Genomic DNA, 6,530 nt, shown 5'->3' on the forward strand with positions numbered 1-6,530 from the left:
TAACCATCGATATAGAAGTGAGCTAGCAAGCATCGTGTGCCGCTGGTTTAATGGACGCGTTTCAGTTCGAGTGCTACTTATTGTATATTTTTGGAAGTGTTGCCGATTTTAACTGAGCATTGTGATTCTCACCGTGTCGAGGGGAGTAGTGATATTAACAAATTAAATTGACAAGAAATTTAATAAGGATACACTTAACACAGATGACACGGTGTGACACAGTGTATCAGTACGTCCTTGTTGTTCGCCAATGTTAAACAAGGATGAGATGATCACTGTGTTGTACTGTGTCGCTTGTTGGAAGGCACACACTTTCACTACCGGTGCTGAAAATCTATAATATAGTGTACATAACACATACTGTATAGTTTCAGCATTGGCAGTGAATATGGGAACGCATCTTAAGTCAATTTGACATACCTGCTTTAGAAAATCAAACGAATAACACCAAGTCACATTTGTGAAAAATTAACAATTGTATTAAAATTGACAATTTTTCAGATTAAAAAATTTGTCACGTTCGCGCCGGTTCGCGCATGCGTATAAAGTATTATAGAAACCCCTTAATGTGCACGTTATGCGACATTCTCTTCTACGATTACGTTCCTCTTTTTATTGATTCACATTAATATCCGCTGATTCATTTTTTAAATGCACTGATTCACATTGACTCGCACCGATTCGTACCGCGACTCACACGAACTCGCACGAACTCGCATCGTTCGCACCTCGACTCGCTCTCAACAGATAACGCTGCATTAACTCGCTCGTTAAACTGTAAATTTCACTCAATTGCTCGATTTCAAACGTTATTCATACGATTCCTTGTATGTCATCATAATATGCACTTGATTATATTATGATTTCTAACATTAAAAACTGTTGACTCGAGTGATACACCCCTCGATCTAAATGAAAAGACAGATTATGAAAAAAGTTAACAATCAAGTATATCAAGGGATTATTAATTCGTAATAATTTTTATTTCGTGGTCTTTCATTCCGCTTTTTAACTTTTTCAAATAGGGTTGGGCACGTATCAAACTCAACGTATTATACGTGATTTCATACATGGATGAAACTATAGTTCTTTTCCATTTGTACCAAAACTCAGATAATTCTCTTGTGACGTCATAACTCAGTTGAGTGCACGTTCCTTTTACATCTGGTAAGTGAGATTTAACTGAGTTTTTACCTACAATCTGCACAAGCTCGAGACCGTGTGCTTTACTGAGTCTCCTAGACTCACATATAAAAGTGAGATTATGAACTTATGTATATGCAATGACTTTCTCACCAAAAAGAGCAAATAAGGATAAAATGATTATAATTATTAATAGTAAATAATCTGTAATTATTTAAAATACAGGCTTCACCTTTGATTTCGGTGAAATATTAAGCTCATTCAACACGTTTATTGCACGAAACAGAAAAATCTAGAAGAAAAAACGTTAAGTCAGGGGCTAACGTTTTTCAGATTCTTTTATTTCGTGCAATAATTATCTTAGCGCATTTAAATCGACATAATTTATTGAGGTTAACAAGGAGGTTAGAGAGAATTTCTCAGTTTAGCGCGTTCCTTTTACATACTAAACAACGACGTCATTATCTTGAGTATGAAATACTCAGCTCACTTCAAACTCAGTTTCACTTGAGTGTAAATGGAAAGCAACTTATGTATAATACATTGTGGATTTTAGCCATGTAGTAAAATGGCGTTTCACAGAATGAACTAGGAAAAGTGAAAATTTGTAAGCAGACCTATTCATCTATGCTATGTGCATATTGCACATGTGCAATAATGATTAATGAGCCAATGATGTGCAATAATGCCAACAATCAAGTTGTTTAGTCTATGACTATGATATTTGGCTAAGGCCAAATCAATGACGTCATGTGAATGAGGATAAGAACGTTTTACTTTATCTGTGCTCATTTCCAAATCTATAGAAAAATAGAAAAAAATTAATATCTAGCAATTAATTTGGATAGGTTATAGTTTAATTTAGCTATGATTTAATTTACTTATTTTACTTACATTATTTTATATATATTTTTAATAAATGATACTTTAGATGCGTTTACGGCGCTTAACCTTATTAAAGCTTTTAAGCCTATACGCATATAAATGATGCCTAGAGACGTAGAGTACAAATACAAGCCTGTTGAGCGTCAAAATGCTATCAGCCTTGTCAGTGCTGTGCTATAACCTATATTTTATGAGAAATGGGTTTAATACACGTTTTATACGTATTATACATACATTCTATACGTAGGAAATATAGGAGAAACCTCTTGCAGAGCTAAATTTCCCAACCCTGCTTTCAAATCATCAAATAACAATTGACCCAAACCTTCTGCTACTATTTATTATATTATTTAAATTAAAGACATCTATTGCTATTAAGGGGGAATACGACGATAACGGGTTCAAAAAATTGATTTTTTTTTCATTTTTGTAATGCTTGGAGTCTTAAAAATATGTTCCTAAAATATTATGTTGAAATTCGTAACGAAACTATAGTAAATATGTGTAGAACATTGTCAGATACCACTGGTAGAGCCAGCCGCGCGCTACCTGAAAAATTTCAGCAGTCTCTAACAAAAGAATACCTGGTAATATACTACCTGGATATCTATCATGGAACAAAGTCGGAATGAATTCCGATCGGAGAATTGTTTAATTATTTCTTACATTTCTATTGTGTTTTTCTTTTTAGAGAAAACGGAATAATTTCCCAGATAGCAAAATGCTAGCAGTATGCCAGCAAACTTGATCATGACGTGCAGCAGATATCAAGCTGCTGCTTCCTCATTAAGCTTAGTTTCTAACAACTTATCCTGCCAACTTAACACAACGATAGAAATAAACAACAAAAATCAATCATTATTTGCTATCACATCGTGACAGCAAAAACGCGGTAAAAATACAACATGATCTGACATAATCAAATACTGACAGCCTGCCGTCACGGCGTGACGGCAGGCTGTGCTCGATTTTTGCTGCGTTTTTGCTGTCAGTACTTAATTATGTCAGATCGTGCAGTGTTTTTACCGCCTTTTTGCTGTCATAATATGACAATAAGTGTGCCAGATTTTTAACAACATTTTGCTGATTTAACATGTAGTCATGTTTTATATCAAGTTTTCATCTATTTTTTGTTAATTTATTTTATCAGCATGTAATGCTCGAATTCTGCTTGCTTTATTTCGGTAACGTTTGATGAATTTTTACAGAATTTTTGCTAGTGTATTATGACGCAGGTCTGCTCTATTTCTGCTATATTTCTATTAGCGCTATACTGAAATGGTAAACCGTGTTCGACTGTTGCTCGATTTTTGCCATTATAATAATGTAGCATAAATTAGCAATGCGTGCTTTTAGCAGGTTTGGCTATCTGGGTTCAATCGAAATCCATTCCGACTTTGTTTCATGATAGGTAACCCAGACAGTGTTACTGGTATTCTTTTGTTACCTGTGTGCTTGAGTCTTTTGTTATATAGTGTATATATTCTTGAGATGACCGTTACTCCGGATCTACAATAGACATTTTAAGCCTTTAGCCTTCTGCTCTAACCTCTAAGTGTGACGTAGTTTCCGGTCTAAAATGTTTCCCGCGCTGCCTGAAGCTGTAATCTCTAAGCTCTAAGCGATCTGGCCAGATCCCAGCTCTTAAAGCTTAGTACTTAAAACTTGCAACCAAATCATAATCTAAATCGGTGAATGAGAGACAGTTCTGAAGAACCATTCTTACAAAGACGTAATCTGGCCGTATCGACCTCCTATTTCATTATCTGGAGGCGGAGCCATTAATTTAGTAGAAGAAGAAAGTGAATGAGAAAAAAATAGTGGAAAATCAAGCAATCTTTCTTACGATGTCCGATATTGACGATAATGATAATATTGATATTGATGATTAAGCCGAGCCTCGAGCCGAGCCGAGCCGTGCCCCGAGCTGATGAGTTTCGAACCGAAATATCAAAAAAAAAAAAAAAAAAAAAAAAAAAACGATGCGACGCTTGTGAAATTTGGTTAGAACTCAACTTGATTTCGACTCCGAAGTTTAGCTCAATAATTTCGGTTCGAAACTCATCAGCTCGAGTGACATATAAAAATTCTTAAAATATCTTCAAAGTGTACCAAATTGATACATTAATTCATATTTCTTCTAAAACTTATAGTTACTTTAAAAAAATTGACAAAGAAAGCCTTTTTTTAAGGCCTTTACTTAGGTATACCCCCTTAACACGGCCACGAGTAACTACTGGCAATCACCGGCAACCACGAGGTATGAGCAGCACGACACGAGCATTCTTCTTCTTCTTCAATTATTGGCCAGGCAGCCCACCGGGCTGAAACTAGGCCACTGAGGTCCGCGAAAGATATTAATAAATCATATTGTAAAAACAAAAGCACTGGCCGCCTCGAAACCGGGTAAACACGGATAATAAATGAATGATGCAATAACGGAAAAAAAATGGCGCATCCCCCCAAGCACTGGACACTTGTGGCTACGGTGCCCGTAAAACGTTCTCCTCACCGCACGGCCACGCGCCGAGACAAATGAGAGAACTCTCGTAGTCAGAAATGCAATGCACAGTCGAAGTCGGCAGCACTTTTCAAAAATATTGGTCGAGGCGCAATATATCTCGAGACGGGGCGAAACACGTCCGTCTCGCTCGAATGTCCTCACGAGACTCACGACACGAGCACGGAGTATTAAGAAGGAGTAAAAATCTCCGCTTCTAAAAGTGTCTCCGTTTATATTGTCAATATGGCGTTCTGACGGACCCCACTTTCCGGTTTGTGACGTCAGCGTCTGCGCATTGCTTGCTTTGCAGCAGATGACAATTTTTTGATCGAAAAATTGTAGAAAATAATAAAACGCGTAACAACGCGTATAAATGTGTATTTTTTAAATAACATATTACGTTATATTACTGAATAGTACGAGTTATATACGAGTTAGTACGAGTTATGTCATTATGACATTTAAGCAGTTATATATTTACCTTATTTTTGAGACGTTTATTTTGACGCATTAACAATTTTTTTGATAATGTTATTTTCTTTATTTTTGTTTCCAATTGAAATTCCTTAATCTTGTTTCTATTTTTATTAATGCACTTCTTGCATGATATAACTAAATTATCCTTTTATAGAAACCCATCACATCGCCATTTCATCTTATCAGATTTAATCAAATGTCGAATGCATATTAACAATTTCGTATATACAATTGTAGTATTATATACACGTTAAATAATTTTATGATACAAAAGTTTATATGTACACAAGTTTATATATAATTAGATTAATTATTCTTTCAATAACCTTTTTGCATCTTTAAAATTCTTGCATACTTCCATATTATGAATAAGATGAAGTATGTTGACAATATCTTTCTGTAACTCTACAGAACTCGGTACACATTTTATTCTAATCGGAATATCGTCCAGAAGCACTTGTACACTTAGATCATCATAAATTTTAAGACGTCGTAACACTTCATTTTTGTCAACTGTTAAAAATGTGATAGATTTTTCATTTTCACTTTTGATTGCACCCCATGAACAACTTAGAAGCAATATGTTCGAGTATGTTGACATTAACATTTCAAAGTTTAATTTTTCAGAAGTTTGGTTGATATCTTCTGCGATGGATGATTCGATAGCTTGTTCACAATTGTCGTTTCTCTGAGGAGTAACGTTATCGAACAAGGACGGTACTTTTCTATATTTATATCATCACAATCGTCACCGGTCAAATTTGCCGTATCAGTTGCAAAAGATTCATGTTCAGCATTGGACTTCTTTTCTGAATAATTCTCGGCAACTATCAGAATAGCATTTGGTCTCAATTTCGATACTATTTTTTTAGTACGATGTACTGTACCATCATTCAGTAAAATATCGTTTGAATGAAAAACATCTTCGATACTGAAAAGTTCCTCACAAACGAAACAATATTCAGTAAGTGGCCTTTTCAACTGACCTAAATTTGCTGTCGATCCAACAAATTTTCGTCCTGATAATAAAAAAGAATAACCATAAATGTTGCACATAACCTTACAAAATGTAATCAGTACTTTCTTACGTACTTTAGGTGCTTTAAAAAGACTTTTATTCTTAATTCTCAATTCTTTGTTTCGTTTTTTGGTACTTTCCAGCCCATTTCGGCAATTAAGAACTATATAAACGCGTTTTCCCATTTTCTATAACTTAATTGATGCAAAGCGAGTAATACGCAGATGCTGACGTCACAAACCGGAAAGTGGGGTCAGAACGCCATATTGACAATCGGAACGGGGACACTTTTCAGGCGATCAGCCTATGGAGATTTCACTCCTTCGTAATACTCCGTGGACACGAGCAGACAAAAAGAGGTTAAACCACGAAATCTGAATAGTTAGACGTTTATGTCATGCTTATACACAAGCTTGTGCGTTGCTGCGCGTTACGCTATGCGCTATGTCTTACGCATTATGCGTTACGGAAAAGCCTGTGCTCTCCGCTTAAGGGGGGGGGGGG

This window comes from Cyphomyrmex costatus, unplaced genomic scaffold, assembly GCF_001594065.2.
Source record: "Cyphomyrmex costatus isolate MS0001 unplaced genomic scaffold, Ccosl1.0 scaffold457, whole genome shotgun sequence".
Classification (NCBI taxonomy): Eukaryota; Metazoa; Arthropoda; class Insecta; order Hymenoptera; family Formicidae; genus Cyphomyrmex; species Cyphomyrmex costatus.